Here is a 17,585-nt window from a genome sequence, read left to right as displayed (position 1 = left end):
GGACTAGAGGTAGGGATAGCTTTCGGGTCGAAAACTTTTGAAATTGACACCAACCCCCAGTTCTGATACATACAAAAATCGTATTGAACTGTATGCATTTACCTTGATTAACATAATTTATCTGATGTACTCATGTACTTTACGAGTATAGTTTCCCTGACGCATGCCATGCAATTATTGTAATTATTTCAAGCAAAAAAGAATATTATTATTATTATGTGACCGGGTCCCGGACCGCCCGAGACACTGAGAGGAGGGGAGTGTCACATCGATGAACGTGGACTTCTACTACAGGCTGCTATCTAAGTATTACACCCGTACTTAATAAGTAAAGCATCTGCTTTCTAATAAGTAAAGCATAAGCTTTTTCGGTCCATCTGTTACGCAATTTGTTAAGTTGGGTGATTCTGGTGATGTTTTGCCAGTTCTAGAGGAATTATCATTTTATAACTCTAAATATGCGTTTTTTTGTGTAGGCAATAACCTTGATAAAATTAAAAGTGATTCTGGTGATCACTGGAGTTTACTATTCGTAGACTTGTTTGTAAAGCAGGCATTCCATTTTGATTCGCTTGGCAAACACAATCTCTTAAGTGCGAACATTTTGATCGAGAGACTGAATGCTGGACTTACTCTTGTTGAGGTGGATTGTGCAAAACAAAACAACAACTATGAGTGTGGCTTGAATGTCTTGATGTATACTAAATTGGTTAATGAAGCTTACTGTAATAAGATGTTGCAGATACCGTTTCTTGATTGGTACACTGATGTGATATTACATGTAAATTCTGATTTAAGTGAGGTTTGTTCTTCAAGTAGCTTGATGGTGTCGCCAACTGATCAACCTGATCTCATGAAAGTACAGCTTAAACCAGCTTCCCTGGAGGCTGGAGGGGAGCAGTCAGATGAGTTAGGTTGGGTAACTGTCCAAACTTCCAGTAAAATTCACCCCAGTACCTCTCTTGATGTCTCTTTTGAGCACAATAATCCTTACTCCATCCTCTCTTCCCTTGACGAATCTGAACCTCCCTGTGAGGTGGTAGGGGTAACTCCAAGAGTAAGTGGAGATTTTGGTAGTCCAATAAGATTGCACAACTCTCCTAGTCACCTTAAGAGACACAAGACTTCTAGGTCAAACAAATGTGCTGATAGAACAAATGTAATCAGTACGGAAGTGTTAAGCTTAACACCAGAATATTGCGATGAGGAAAATGTCTCTCCTTCTGTTTCTGTAAGACGTCCAAGAAGGAAAATTAGGTTGTTAACTGACAGTCATGGTAAACTGCTAAGTAACTTGTTACAAGAAAAATGTAATAGTGGTTCTGATGTACTTTCTTTTGTCAGACCTGGTGCTAAGTTGGATCATGTTGTAAATGATATAGATGATGTATCTAGTGATTTATGTAAAAATGATTATTTGATAATTTTTGGTGGGACCAATGATGTAAACTCTGGACACTGTAGTATTGAAGATTTATTGAACTCATTTACCAGATTATTAACATCGACTAGCAACACAAACGTGATTGTGGTTGGCCTTCCTTATAGACGGGATAGGCCTGATCTAAATAGTTTGATTTCTAAGATTAATATGAAAATTTTTCAAATCGTTTCACAGTTTGTTCATGCCCATTTCCTGTCACTCAGCTCAGTATTCAAGCCTCAACTTTACACCAAATTTGGCCTCCATCTTAACATTTCAGGGAAGAGGAGGATAGCTAGTCTCCTTTTTAACATGATGCCTGTTGATTGTAGCTCCCAAACCTCTCCTATTCCTGTCTTAATTAACCGAGATCTCTCATATAACTATATGTCCGAATCACTCCCAGTTATGTCGGATACAGTGCCGAAAGACACCTATCCTCCTAAGAATGACTGTTTTTTGAGGGCTGTTTGCCGAGAGTGGATAGTGTTTTAGTGAATGGTAATTGTTCTTTGGTGGGCAGGCCTCTATTACGAAGTCTCCGAGTTATCCATCAGAATGTGCAGGGTGCCAAGGCAAAAATGCCTCAAATTGAAGTTTTACTTGATCTGTACTCCCCAGATTTGCTTTGTATCTCTGAGCATTTTTTTAATAAAGCGGACCTAGACTCTTTCAGCATGCCTGGCTACTGTATTGCTTCGGGGTACTGTCGTTCTATCTTAAAAAGAGGAGGCGTTTGTATTTTAGTTAAGGAACTACTTAAGTTTTATGAAATTGATATGTCTGAGTTCTCGATTGAGGGTTTTTGTGAGTTGTGTGGTGTTAGAGTTGAGTCTGAAGCAAATAGTATTATTTTTATATGTGTCTATAGACCACCTAATCAGAGCATTTCTGAAATAAATGATTTTTTTCTATCGATTCAGCATTGCTTGGAAACCTGTATCCATCTTGACAGATGGATTGTTTTGTCTGGTGATTTCAATATAGATTTTTCCACCATTAGTCAGTCATCTAAAATTTTTATCGATCTGATGAATTCGTTCGGCTTGGTGAGCACAATAGACACTTTCACTCGAGAATTTAATGGTTCCAGTTCACTCATTGACAACATATTTAGCAATATTCCAAAGAATATGTTTTCACCTCAGGTTCTAATTACTGGAATTTCCGATCATCATGCGCAAATTGGAGACATTGCCTCATTTGTTCCTTCAACCCACAATATTATTAAATTTACATTCAAGCGGTGCTTCACCCCGGACGGCATTCGGGTCTTGAGGAGTCTTTTGGAGGGTGAATCATGGCATGAGCTTTTTGGAGCCGCTGATGTTGATGAAATGTTTGACTCATTTCTTGCAATTTTGTCATTTTATATTGATTGTGTTTTTCCTACAAAAAAGACTAAGTTCGGTACATGGGGCACTCAGATGAGGATTCCTTTGGATGAAGATCTAAAAAAACTTCATAATCGCCTTTTGTTTCTCTACTCGCTGTCTAAGCATCTTGACTCTTCTCATCCTTTGAGAGTTTCTTTTATTCAAACCAAGAAGGAGTTTAGGAATCGCATCCATTCCGCCAAAGCGAAAAAAGTATTGACCTACATCAGCGGGGCTCAGAATAAACAGCGAGCTGCTTGGAATGTGGTTAAGGATCTCATTCCTGATAAGAAAGCTAATGCCTTCACACATATTACGCTTAATGACGAGAATGGCGATCTGATGAACAATCCTAGGATGATTTCAGAGAAATTCAACATCCATTTTGCAGAAATAAGCCAGAGTTTGAGAGATTCTGAGGGTAATTCTTCATTTGTTCCTCCTAGATCATTGTCTTCATCAAGTATGAGTTCCTCTATATTTTTTGCTCCAACTGATAAGAATGAAATCATCTCAGTCGTAAAGTCCTTGAAAACAAGCAATTCAGCAGGATTTGATGGAGTTTCATCCAGGATTTTGTTGAGCTGTATAGATATATTGGCTGATCCTCTTGCACAGATTGCGAACTCGTCATTTGAATCTGGGAAGTTCCCATCACACCTGAAGCTCTCAATTGTAAAACCTATATTTAAGAAAAAAGGAAGTCCAAATGAACTTAGCAATTACCGCCCCATTTCGATCCTTTCTACATTTTCAAAAGTTCTTGAAAGGCTTGTGCTGACCAGACTTTCCAATTACCTGTCTGTCAATGGAATTTTACATGACCATCAATATGGCTTTCGTGAGGGGTTGTCTACAGTCAATGCAATTTTTAGTCTTCTAACTGAGGTATCAAACTCATTGGATAACAGGAATCACGTGTTTGGCCTATTTTTGGATCTTACGAAGGCTTTCGACGTTGTGGATCACGGGTTGTTGCTTAGAAAACTTGAAAACTTGGGTATTAGAGGGAAAGCTTTTGATTGGATTGCTTCTTATCTCCTGAACCGTAGACAGATTGTTGAAATTCCTTTTATTGATGATACAGGGTGCTTAAGAAAACAATTTTCTGAGGAGCGAGAAGTACGCACTGGAGTTCCCCAAGGCTCCGTACTTGGTCCTTTATTATTTTTACTATTCATAAATGACATCCATCGAAGCGTGAAAGGTTCCAAGTTGTTTTTGTTTGCTGATGATACCTCTTTGGTCATCTCTGGTTGCAATCGAGCCGAGCTTGAAATCCAAACCTTTGTTCAGGCCAGTAATTTGCTGCAGTGGTTGGGTGAAAACTCTCTGTTTGTAAATACATCTAAAACCAATTTTCTTGATTTTGGAATTAGAAAGTCTGCTAAAACGTTGATTGAATCTCAAAACATTATGATTGGAGAGTCAGAAATGTGTCCTTCTTTGAATGTTAATTATCTTGGAATTGTTTTGGATGATCAGCTAAACTTTTTTAGTCACATTGATAAAGTCACGAAAAAACTAAGCAGCTGCATATTTTTGATGTATAGACTATCCTGTTTTGCTAGTGAGGAAATTCTTTTGCTTACTTACTATGGCTGTTTTTATCCTTACCTTTGCTATGGAGTCTCTATATGGGGATACGAGAGTAAGAAAACTCAATATGTTTTTCGTCTCCAGAAAAGAGCTATACGGATTATTTTCAAGTTGAGTCGTTCCCAGTCTTGTAGAGGTTACTTTCGCAGTAATAATATCCTTACGTTCCCATCCATTTATATCCTTCAGTGTCTTTCTTTTTACAAAAAGTATCCCCACCTTTTTTCAGTCAACGTTAATCCAGCCCATAATTACTCCTTAAGAAAAAGAAACAACCTAATCCTACCCTGCCATAAAACATCTTTTTTTGAAAAACAAAGTCTTTACTCCTGCATCCGCCTTTTTAACTCTTTGCCATCCTGCTTGAAAATTGTTGTGGACGATAGGGAATTTCAAAATCGTCTGAAAAAATTTCTTATTTCGAGAGAATATTACAGTGTCCGGGAATACGTTGAGGATAATAAATTGTAGATCACTCCTGTTATATTGATTTGGTCTTGTTGTGTTTGATCTGTCAGTAGTCTATACTTTAAGTTAGGATATTATAATTTTCTTGACGAATGCCTATGCATGTTATGTTTTTGGCAATAAATGAATTGATTGATTGATTGATCATCTATGTGGCCTGGGTCTCGGACTACCCGAGACACTGAGTGGAGGGGAGAGTCACATCGAAGAGCGCAGACTTCTACTACAGGCTGCTATCTAAGTATTACACCCGTACTTTATAAGAACAGCATCTATGTGACCGGGGTCCCGGATCGCCCGGGACACTGAGAGGAGGGGAGTGTCACATCGATGAACGTGGACTTCTACTAGAGGCTGCTATCTAAGTATTACACCCGTACTTAATAAGTAAAGCAACTATGTGACCGGGATCCCGGACTACCCAAAACACTGAGTGGAGGGGAGAGTCACATGGAAGAGCGCAGACTTCTACTACAGGCTGCTATCTAAGTATTACACCCGTACTTAATAAGTACAGCATCTATGTGACCGGGGTCCCGGACTACCCGAGACACTGAGTGGAGGGGAGTGTCACATCGATGAACATGGACTTCTACCAGAGGCTGCTATCTAAGTATTACACCCGTACTTTACAAGTGCAGTACCTTTTTGACCGGGGTCCCGGACCGCCCGAGACACTGAGTGGAGGGGAGAGTCACATCGATGAACGTGGACTTATGCTACAGGCTGCTATCTAAGTATTACACCCGTACTTTACAAGTGCAGTACCTTTTTGACCGGGGTCCCGGACCGCCCGAGACACTGAGTGGAGGGGAGTGTCACATCGATGAACGTGGACTTCTACTAGAGGCTGCTATCTAAGTATTACACCCGTACTTTACAAGTGCAGTACCTTTTTGACCGGGGTCCCGGACCGCCCGAGACACTGAGTGGAGGGGAGTGTCACATCGATGAACGTGGACTTATGCTACAGGCTGCTTTCTAAGTATTACACCCGTACTTTACAAGTGCAGTACCTTTTTGACCGGGGCCCCGGACCGCCCGAGACACTGAGTGGAGGGGAGTGTCTCATCGATGAACGTGGACTTATGCTACAGGGTGCTATCTAAGTATTACACCCGTACTTTACAAGTGCAGTACCTTTTTGACCGGGGTCCCGGACCGCCCGAGACACTGAGTGGAGGGGAGTGTCTCATCGATGAACGTGGACTTCTACTAGAGGCTGCTATCTAAGTATTACACCCGTACTTTACAAGTGCAGTACCTTTTTGACCGGGGTCCCGGACCGCCCGAGACACTGAGTGGAGGGGAGTGTCACATCGATGAACGTGGACTTATGCTACAGGCTGCTATTCTAAGTATTACACCCGTACTTTACAAGTGCAGTACCTTTTTGACCGGGGCCCCGGACCGCCCGAGACACTGAGTGGAGGGGAGTGTCTCATCGATGAACGTGGACTTATGCTACAGGCTGCTATCTAAGTATTACACCCGTACTTTACAAGTGCAGTACCTTTTTGACCGGGGCCCCGGACCGCCCGAGACACTGAGTGGAGGGGAGTGTCACATCGATGAACGTGGACTTATGCTACAGGCTGCTTTCTAAGTATTACACCCGTACTTTACAAGTGCAGTACCTTTTTGACCGGGGCCCCGGACCGCCCGAGACACTGAGTGGAGGGGAGTGTCTCATCGATGAACGTGGACTTATGCTACAGGCTGCTATCTAAGTATTACACCCGTACTTTACAAGTGCAGTACCTTTTTGACCGGGGTCCCGGACCGCCCGAGACACTGAGTGGAGGGGAGTGTCTCATCGATGAACGTGGACTTATGCTACAGGCTGCTATCTAAGTATTACACCCGTACTTTACAAGTGCAGTACCTTTTTGACCGGGGTCCCGGACCGCCCGAGACACTGAGTGGAGGGGAGTGTCTCATCGATGAACGTGGACTTATGCTACAGGCTGCTATCTAAGTATTACACCCGTACTTTACAAGTGCAGTACCTTTTTGACCGGGGTCCCGGACCGCCCGAGACACTGAGTGGAGGGGAGTGTCTCATCGATGAACGTGGACTTATGCTACAGGCTGCTATCTAAGTATTACACCCGTACTTTACAAGTGCAGTACCTTTTTGACCGGGGTCCCGGACCGCCCGAGACACTGAGTGGAGGGGAGTGTCTCATCGATGAACGTGGACTTCTACTAGAGGCTGCTATCTAAGTATTACACCCGTACTTTACAAGTGCAGTACCTTTTTGACCGGGGTCCCGGACCGCCCGAGACACTGAGTGGAGGGGAGTGTCACATCGATGAACGTGGACTTATGCTACAGGCTGCTATCTAAGTATTACACCCGTACTTTACAAGTGCAGTACCTTTTTGACCGGGGTCCCGGACCGCCCGAGACACTGAGTGGAGGGGAGTGTCACATCGATGAACGTGGACTTATGCTACAGGCTGCTATCTAAGTATTACACCCGTACTTTACAAGTGCAGTACCTTTTTGACCGGGGTCCCGGACCGCCCGAGACACTGAGTGGAGGGGAGTGTCTCATCGATGAACGTGGACTTCTACTAGAGGCTGCTATCTAAGTATTACACCCGTACTTTACAAGTGCAGTACCTTTTTGACCGGGGTCCCGCACCGCCCGAGACACTGAGTGGAGGGGAGTGTCACATCGATGAACGTGGACTTATGCTACAGGCTGCTATCTAAGTATTACACCCGTACTTTACAAGTGCAGTACCTTTTTGACCGGGGTCCCGGACCGCCCGAGACACTGAGTGGAGGGGTGTCACATCGATGAACGTGGACTTATGCTACAGGCTGCTATCTAAGTATTACACCCGTACTTTACAAGTGCAGTACCTTTTTGACCGGGGTCCCGGACCGCCCGAGACACTGAGTGGAGGGGAGTGTCACATCGATGAACGTGGACTTCTACTAGAGGCTGCTATCTAAGTATTATACCCGTACTTTACAAGTGCAGTACCTTTTTGACCGGGGCCCCGGACCGCCCGAGACACTGAGTGGAGGGGAGTGTCTCATCGATGAACGTGGACTTATGCTACAGGCTGCTATCTAAGTATTACACCCGTACTTTACAAGTGCAGTACCTTTTTGACCGGGGTCCCGGACCGCCCGAGACACTGAGTGGAGGGGAGTGTCTCATCGATGAACGTGGACTTCTACTAGAGGCTGCTATCTAAGTATTACACCCGTACTTTACAAGTGCAGTACCTTTTTGACCGGGGTCCCGCACCGCCCGAGACACTGAGTGGAGGGGAGTGTCTCATCGATGAACGTGGACTTCTACTAGAGGCTGCTATCTAAGTATTACACCCGTACTTTACAAGTGCAGTACCTTTTTGACCGGGGTCCCGCACCGCCCGAGACACTGAGTGGAGGGGAGTGTCACATCAATGAACGTGGACTTATGCTACAGGCTGCTTTCTAAGTATTACACCCGTACTTTACAAGTGCAGTACCTTTTTGACCGGGGCCCCGGACCGCCCGAGACACTGAGTGGAGGGGAGTGTCTCATCGATGAACGTGGACTTATGCTACAGGCTGCTATCTAAGTATTACACCCGTACTTTACAAGTGCAGTACCTTTTTGACCGGGGTCCCGGACCGCCCGAGACACTGAGTGGAGGGGAGTGTCACATCGATGAACGTGGACTTATGCTACAGGCTGCTATCTATGTATTACACCGTACTTTACAAGTGCAGTACCTTTTTGACCGGGGTCCCGGACCGCCCGAGAAACTGAGTGGAGGGGAGTGTCTCATCGATGAACGTGGACTTCTACTAGAGGCTGCTATCTAAGTATTACACCCGTACTTTACAAGTGCAGTACCTTTTTGACCAGGGTCCCGGACCGCCCGAGACACTGAGTGGAGGGGAGAGTCACATCGATGAACGTGGACTTATGCTACAGGCTGCTATCTAAGTATTACACCCGTACTTTACAAGTGCAGTACCTTTTTGACCGGGTTCCCGGACCGCCCGAGACACTGAGTGGAGGGGAGTGTCACATCGAAAAACGTGGACTTATGCTACAGGCTGCTATCTAAGTATTACACCCGTACTTTACAAGTGCAGTACCTTTTTGACCGGGGTCCCGGACCGCCCGAGACACTGAGTGGAGGGGTGTCTCATCGATGAACGTGGACTTATGCTACAGGCTGCTATCTAAGTATTATACCCGTACTTTATAACATAAATTCCTATTACAAATTTATAATCAATCCACTTTAATAATTAATATACTTTTGTTAAAATAAAATCACTTTATTGATCTTTGCTTTTACAATATCATTTAACATTTTAATAGAGAATTAGAAGTATTTTTGTGGCTTTTAGAGTTACATTTAACATCGAATAACAGATGATTAAATATGACAGTAGATAAACATATCTTAGCGCTGAAAATGGAATTCTATATTGCGAACGATATACTTGGAAATACGTCACATTCTTTATTCAATCTATTCTAATATAAATTGCACAGCACTTGAATTCTCCCTTTGTTGCCATTCACTTTACATACGTTGTAAATAATACTCGATAAACTAACGCATCTCTTGATTTCACAAATACAGCAGCAGATACAGATCCAGGCTTTGGTACAAAGGGGCCTTCGCAAGCTTGGCGATACAAACGCAACATTTGTGATTCAGTTTGTAAACACGACAAAGTTTAATGTAAAAGCGATATTAAACTGAGATATCCTTTGGATCCATAAGCACTGCGCTTTAATACAAAAGGCTGTTTTAATGGAAACAATTTTGTTCTCTAATTAGTATAGTTTAAAACTTAACTTGTTGTCAATCACAAACTGAAAGCAACATTTACGCTGATAGGTTATTTGTAGGAAATACTTCACGCTACAATGTTGATAATCCATTATGTTGATTCTATGATCAACGTGGAGCACAACACATGATGACGGAGCCACATGTAAGCTAAAAACAATCACAGTGTAATTCTATATTCATATTTTTATAATATGAGTTTCTACACCCACGTTTGATAAGCCTGAAGGCTCGGAAAATATAAATGAATTCATATACATATCAGTCCGGTATCAATATCTTAACGATTGACGCCTAATGCTTTAAACTTATCATTGAGCAATATGAGTTGATGGATAAATATTTTATGCATCCGTTTTATCTCAACTCGAAACTTGTGGTGGTCAGTAAAACATGCCCACCACATCATAACCGGTGCTCTCTGTGTAATAACGTGATGTCGGCAGGTATAACATAATCTTCTCGTAGTTGGCAAAACTTGAGATGTATTAAATTATTATTATTATTTAGGGTAATTTCGGATGTGGCATACAGGCTGGCCGCTTGATAAAATACGAACCAGCGATAGGTGATGGGGTAGGACATAGTTAACAATAAAGTTGGCTGGAACACACAATGCCTCACCTCGAGACTTGGGGGATTGCACGCGAGTGTAACAGTGACGAACGGACTCGGACCTGAGGGACAGAGAGTAGGGCCCGCAATCAGCGCAATAGCTACAATAAGTTCATAGTTAACTAGAAAGTTAGCTGGAACACACAATGCCTGATCTCGAGACTTGGGGGATTGCACGCGAGTGTAACAGTGACGAACGGACTCGGACCTGAGCGACAGAGAGTAGGGCCCGCAATCAGCGCAATAGCTACAATAAGTTCATAGTTAACTAGAAAGTTAGCTGGAACACGCAATGCCTGATCTCGAGACTTGGGGGATTGCACGCGAGTGTAACAGTGACGAACGGACTCGGACCTGAGCGACAGAGAGTAGGCCCGCAATCAGCGCAATAGCTACAATAAGTTCATAGTTAACTAGAAAGTTAGCTGGAACACGCAATGCCTGATCTCGAGACTTGGGGGATTGCACGCGAGTGTAACAGTGACGAACGGACTCGGACCTGAGCGACAGAGAGTAGGGCCCGCAATCAGCGCAATAGCTACAATAAGTTCATAGTTAACAAAAAAGTTAGCTGGAACACACAATGCCTGATCTCGAGACTTGGGGGATTGCACGCGAGTGTAACAGTGACGAACGGACTCGGACCTGAGCGACAGAGAGTAGGGCCCGCAATCAGCGCAATAGCTACAATAAGTTCATAGTTAACAAAAAAGTTAGCTGGAACACACAATGCCTGATCTCGAGACTTGGGGGATTGCACGCGAGTGTAACAGTGACGAACGGACTCGGACCTGAGCGACAGAGAGTAGGGCCCGCAATCAGCGCAATAGCTACAATAAGTTCATAGTTAACAAAAAAGTTAGCTGGAACACACAATGCCTGATCTCGAGACTTGGGGGATTGCACGCGAGTGTAACAGTGACGAACGGACTCGGACCTGAGCGACAGAGAGTAGGGCCCGCAATCAGCGCAATAGCTACAATAAGTTCATAGTTAACAAAAAAGTTAGCTGGAACACACAATGCCTGATCTCGAGACTTGGGGGATTGCACGCGAGTGTAACAGTGACGAACGGACTCGGACCTGAGCGACAGAGAGTAGGGCCCGCAATCAGCGCAATAGCTACAATAAGTTCCCCAAAAAAGTCTACAACTCCCAATATCGGTCGAAAATACGAAAAAATTTGAAGAATTTTGAACACATTTAGCGACATATTTTGTCTGAACAAAAACCGTGCTTTTAGTTGTCTCTTAAATAGCAATTTAAAAACAGATTAAACTCAACGGTCCATTCTCTTTCAATTATATCACATTTGTACACACAGCGACAGTGATCAACCTTTTCTTCGTATGTTCATAAACTGTTGGAATATATTTGAATTTGTTAAATATATTTTACACCGAATTCATAGCAAGAAATTTAATTAATATTTTTTTTTTTTTGTAATTAGACCACTATAAAAACAACTATATTAGCCAAGCACATAACTTGTTTTGTGACTTGTGCAGGAATGGCATATTTTGCATACCTTTATGGCTTACGGAAATTTTATGTTTAAATAAAATATAACCTAAGAAAATCACACATTAAAAATATATTTTTCCTAAGCTAAATTAAAACTTTATACATGAAAGGACGCTACTAACCGAAGTATTATAAACACAACGTAGAACATGATGTAGAAATTTAACATTTTATATCTTATCCCAGTTTTATTTGAGCTAAACTACAAAAAGGCTTAAATTTTCTACTTTTAATGTATATTATATTCCACGGAGTGATCACATATTTTTACTTTTTCTATATTCAGGGGGTTATCTTAAAAACAATGAGTTTAACCCTTTAACTGCCGCGTTCCTGGACACCCGAGCGCCAGTTGTAAATACGAGTTCATACTAGGAGCTCCAGCGCCGCGCCGACTATTTTCCTAATTTTTTGGAGTTTTTAACATAACACGTTAAAGACGTTATTTAAAGTTTAATAAATAGAGTAAACGATGAACAATGTTTACAAACATCTCAAATAATGTTGATTTGCTAAATAATTACAACATATTACCTCTATTACACAACTATCTACGAATTAACATCGTAAAACATCGACGTAACCATTCCTGAACTCATGGACAGTACAAATCACGTGGCGTCCAAAACAGTTTGAGTAATGTCCACAAGGTTGCACCAGCAACTGAACAGTTATCTCCTAGACACTTTTAACATAATAGAACACTAAGTAACACAAAATAACAGCTGATAATATGAAAACGATTATACTCGGGCTTGGCTAGAGTTGCGCGTTATCCTGGACGTGACAATTAAAAAGGATTACAAAATAAATTCCAATCCAAAATCGATTACGTGATGGGCACATGTTTTATGCTGGGACTTTACCCAATAACGAGGATTGAAACTTAGTTTGGCAGAGTAGTTATTGAGGATGAAGTTCTCAAGTCGGCGTTACGCACATCATATACGATTTATTCCCCTTTACAATCAAATCTCTACTTAATTAGTTGGATTAAAATGATAAAAAATATATAATCAGAAACATAGATTCAAATGGTTCGTACCCATATATCGTCTATTTTGTAATTTATATAATATAATCAAAACTAAGCTACAAGCAAAAGCAAAATTTAAGTTTTGCACGCATTTTATCACGATAAAAATGAAAATTCGGTAATAAATCTAAACATGGATGCCAATGAAATTCGTACATCCTGATATAACATTTACATTATTGTAATTAAAACTTTCTAAGTTTTACAATGAATTAAAATAAGGAAGTTTACAAACTCGTAGGTTAATATTTGTTAACCTAAATAATACAAATATTGTATATATATATATATATATATATATATATATATATATATATATATATATATAAAATAACGATAATTAAATAATTAATGTGCTTAAACAAAACAGATGTTTCGGTCATGCTTCGTTTTTGGTCAGTATTTCTGTTTGTGTTATTTTACTTAATAACTCATAACCCAAACGTTAATTAAGCTACAGAATTGTAATTTTGCATGACTATTTCAGACAACTAAAATAAACCTATAAACCTAAAGGAACCTTCTTTTAATAATATAGATTATGTTTAGTTTTAATATAAAAAATGGGAAAGTACTGTAGAATTATCGTTTATAATCTTTCTGTTTTTATCCTAAGCAACATTCGTATTGGATAAATAAATAAATTATTATTTATTTATTTCAACTCATAACTATTTTAAAGTACAAATAATTAGGTCGGAACATAGAAATAATCGCATGGTAAAGCACGAGGGAAAAGTAATTTTTAATAGACATTGCAAAACCGATGTCTTCTCCATGGTACGGTAGCCCAAGAAAGAAACCATGCTATCTAGATCAATATAGTTTATCTCTTTAAATAAAGAATAACATGTTAGTACAGTTCCACCAGAAACTACTTCACACAATTATAGTCAGAATAATAATGAGGTGACGTAATCTCATATTAATTATGACGTATGACATTTACTAATTATTTAAGATTGTTCCCTAATATATGTTAATTGTTATTGCCCAAAAATCAACTGGTAAATACTGGCATATTTAACATAAAACTCACAACAAATATTGAATATAACCAGAAGATCAATTTTAACAGGATTTCTTGGGAATGTAGATTGCGGAAGTCGTATCTCAAATAAAGTTTTCTCTCCCAGCGTGATGGGGGAGATAAAATAATAATAAAGTTTAACTTGATTCTAAAATCGTTAGGCCTATTATCCACAACGAAAGTAGAATTTCACGCTCAAATGATATCAAGCTGATATGGCTTTCTATCGTTAGTTCACGATCAGGCTGTATTTCTCGCTTTGAGGCATAACACCATAAAGAGATAAGCAAACATTTTATGAGGGACATCGTCGAGGTAATGTAAGCCTTCAGGGATTCTGTCGTGGAACAGTTTACTACATCATTAGACAAGATGTTCTTACGTCAAACGACTAGAACTGATACGTAAAATGTACATACCATCAGCGTCTTAGTCCGGCGTTTAAACACTTAAATAGAACACCTCAATATAAAGTATAAATAACGATGATTGCTCTTTATTAAATCTGCCAGGCATTGTGTACAACCTATACTTGCAACTATACTTACTGTATGTGGTCGAACTTCAGAGAACGGAGATACCTCAAGTTCACCTCTTAATAACAAATTTGGGTGAAGAAATTTAATGTAATCAACTGATTAGGATAAAACTGTATGAGCAGAAATGTGAGACATACGTGTTGAAAGGAGATTGTACCTGTACGCCATGACGTGTGTATAAACTATGCAGAAACGCGAATCCAGAAGTACCATTTGGGTGAAGAAATTTAATGTAATCAACTGATTAGGATAAAACTGTATGAGCAGAAATGTGAGACATACGTGTTGAAAGGAGATTGTACCTGTACGCCATGACATGTGTATAAACTATACTTGCAACTATACTTACTGTACGTGGTCGAACTTCAGAGAACGGTGATACCTCAAGCTTCACCTCTTAATAACAAATTTGGGTGAAGAAATTTAATGTAATCAACTGATTAGGATAAAACTGTATGAGCAGAAATGTGAGACATACGTGTTGAAAGGAGATTGTACCTGTACGCCATGACATGTGTGTATAAACTATACTTGCAACTATACTTACTGTACGTGGTCGAACTTCAGAGAACGGTGATACCTCAAGCTCACCTCTTAATAACAAATTTGGGTGAAGAAATTTAATGTAATCAACTGATTAGGATAAAACTGTATGAGCAGAAATGTGAGACATACGTGTTGAAAGGAGATTGTACCTGTACGCCATGACGTGTGTATAAACTATGCAGAAACGCGAATCCAGAAGTACCATTTGGGTGAAGAAATTTAATGTAATCAACTGATTAGGATAAAACTGTATGAGCAGAAATGTGAGACATACGTGTTGAAAGGAGATTGTACCTGTACGCCATGACATGTGTATAAACTATACTTGCAACTATACTTACTGTACGTGGTCGAACTTCAGAGAACGGTGATACCTCAAGCTCACCTCTTAATAACAAATTTGGGTGAAGAAATTTAATGTAATCAACTGATTAGGATAAAACTGTATGAGCAGAAATGTGAGACATACGTGTTGAAAGGAGATTGTACCTGTACGCCATGACGTGTGTATAAACTATGCAGAAACGCGAATCCAGAAGTACCATTTGGGTGAAGAAATTTAATGTAATCAACTGATTAGGATAAAACTGTATGAGCAGAAATGTGAGACATACGTGTTGAAAGGAGATTGTACCTGTACGCCATGACATGTGTATAAACTATACTTGCAACTATATACTTACTGTACGTGGTCGAACTTCAGAGAACGGTGATACCTCAAGCTCACCTCTTAATAACAAATTTGGGTGAAGAAATTTAATGTAATCAACTGATTAGGATAAAACTGTATGAGCAGAAATGTGAGACATACGTGTTGAAAGGAGATTGTACCTGTACGCCATGACGTGTGTATAAACTATGCAGAAACGCGAATCCAGAAGTACCATTTGGGTGAAGAAATTTAATGTAATCAACTGATTAGGATAAAACTGTATGAGCAGAAATGTGAGACATACGTGTTGAAAGGAGATTGTACCTGTACGCCATGACGTGTGTATAAACTATGCAGAACGTGAATCCAGAAGTACCATTTGGGTGAAGAAATTTAATGTAATCAACTGATTAGGATAAAACTGTATGAGCAGAAATGTGAGACATACGTGTTGAAAGGAGATTGTACCTGTACGCCATGACGTGTGTATAAACTATGCAGAAACGCGAATCCAGAAGTACCATTTGGGTGAAGAAATTTAATGTAATCAACTGATTAGGATAAAACTGTATGAGCAGAAATGTGAGACATACGTGTTGAAAGGAGATTGTACCTGTACGCCATGACGTGTGTATAAACTATGCAGAAACGTGAATCCAGAAGTACCATTTGGGTGAAGAAATTTAATGTAATCAACTGATTAGGATAAAACTGTATGAGCAGAAATGTGAGACATACGTGTTGAAAGGAGATTGTACCTGTACGCCATGACATGTGTATAAACTATGCAGAACGTGAATCCAGAAGTACCATTTGGGTGAAGAAATTTAATGTAATCAACTGATTAGGATAAAACTGTATGAGCAGAAATGTGAGACATACGTGTTGAAAGGAGATTGTACCTGTACGCCATGACGTGTGTATAAACTATGCAGAAACGTGAATCCAGAAGTACCGCGCATGCGCCATGGCTTATACATTAAAATATTCTCTAAAGGATTGTAAGAAGAAACCGTATTGACAGCACAAGAGGTGCTCAAGATGACAACCGTTGAATCTTATCTTACAACAGGTATTTTAAAATGAAATACCTGTACCGCATAAACGTTGAGGCAAAAGTGTGTACGATAAAGCACGAAGTAGCTATGCAAGTACGCACTTGAAGATAATGAACTCAACTGCAGATACGTGTACATGTATACCAGCATTCACTGACAGATCCCACTCTGTGATAACGCTCCCAGAACAATCACTATTCAGTCCTGATCATCCAGATGAAGCATTACTCGAACACGAATCCGTGTTTGCAGAAGTCATTAAACTGTAATTATACAAATATATGGCACTTTACCTTGTCAACAGTTCCAAAATTTACTTTTCTAGATTCTTACTAGGAGTCAGGTGTATAAAACGCGATGGTCAAATAATTAAAAAAAACCCATGTAAAACCACATAAAAACACATACACACACAAATGGTAGGCCTCCCGCACACGCACAGCCGCGGACACTGAGGGGTTTGAAGGTTATGTCACTCTACCTAGTCCGTTCTTATCTACTGATTGTCTTATCGGAACTTAGTATTCTTGTGACCGAGCGTCGTGTCGGGAACTGAACTGGAACTTTTCATTTAATACTGAACAATTTGGGTCTTCGTTTTGGGAACGGTTATCGATTTCATATTGTTCCAGGATGTCAGTTTCGAGCCCTCTATAAGCACTATAAATAGTAGATCAGATGTAAAGCGCCAGTCATCAAACATAAATCTAGAACTATATTTACACTTACATTTCATATTGTTCCAGGATGTCAGTTTCGAGCCCTCTATAAGCACTAAAATAGTACATAAGATGTAAAGCGCCAGTCATCAAACATAAATCTAGAACTATATTTACACTTTTTTATTTTTCGGAAGGAGAGGCCGATCCCCTTTCAAGCCTCATTCTGTCCGCCC

This window comes from Homalodisca vitripennis, chromosome 3 (assembly GCF_021130785.1).
Source record: "Homalodisca vitripennis isolate AUS2020 chromosome 3, UT_GWSS_2.1, whole genome shotgun sequence".
NCBI classification, from domain to species: domain Eukaryota; kingdom Metazoa; phylum Arthropoda; class Insecta; order Hemiptera; family Cicadellidae; genus Homalodisca; species Homalodisca vitripennis.
Note: the sequence above shows the minus strand (reverse complement) of the source record.